Below are 670 nucleotides of genomic sequence, written 5' to 3' on the forward strand. Positions count from 1 at the left end.
CTGTGGCTGGTGCCACTGTCCCATGGGAGAAGGCTGGGAAGGGGAACCAGCTTGGCAGCCTGCCCAACTGCTATTTCTGAACATTAGCACAAGTTTATTGTTGTGTAACTACACCCTCAGTCTGCATTAAGATTAACCGGTGCTAGTGAGCAGTCACATGTTCAGGTTTAACACACTAATGTGCACTGCTCTGACCTGCTGCAAGAGGGCTGGCAAGCAGGGGTGTGGCTAGGGGCTGCAAGTCTGCCCCGTGTCTGCCTTGCTCACTGGTTCTCTTACCACAATATAGACCAGGCAGGAAAGGAGGCATGACACTTGGATCACTCCCTCTGCCCCACAAATCACCCCACTGACCCCCCCCATCAACTCCTGGATCCCCCTTCCATCTCACAATTGGCCCTTCCACCCCCAGATCGCTGCCCTGCTACTTCAATTAACCCAAAAGCAGTGGCAGCAGCACTGGGGAGTTGGGGGATTACCCTCCCTGTCTGCTCCTGGACTCCCCGCAACCTGTGCTACCCTGACAAACTGGACTACAGCCCCCATCAGGCCCTGCAAATGCTTGGCAGCACTTTGCATGTAGGGGTGGCATGATCTGCAGGGATCCCAGGAGCAGGCAGGGACCACCACTACACACAGGCTGATTAGCACAGCAGAGAAGTGATCAGGG

General features: G+C 55.5%; 1 protein-coding gene across 1 annotated transcript in view; it reads right to left on the minus strand.

The window, feature by feature from the left end:
* The window catches only part of DMD (dystrophin), a 2,221,918-nt gene that overhangs the window by 1,938,067 nt on the left and 283,181 nt on the right, over positions 1-670 (minus strand). The window lies entirely within an intron of this gene.

The sequence above is a fragment of the Gavialis gangeticus genome, unplaced genomic scaffold (genome assembly GCF_001723915.1).
Source record: "Gavialis gangeticus isolate Ggan-Ray unplaced genomic scaffold, GavGan_comp1, whole genome shotgun sequence".
NCBI classification, from domain to species: Eukaryota; Metazoa; Chordata; order Crocodylia; family Gavialidae; genus Gavialis; species Gavialis gangeticus.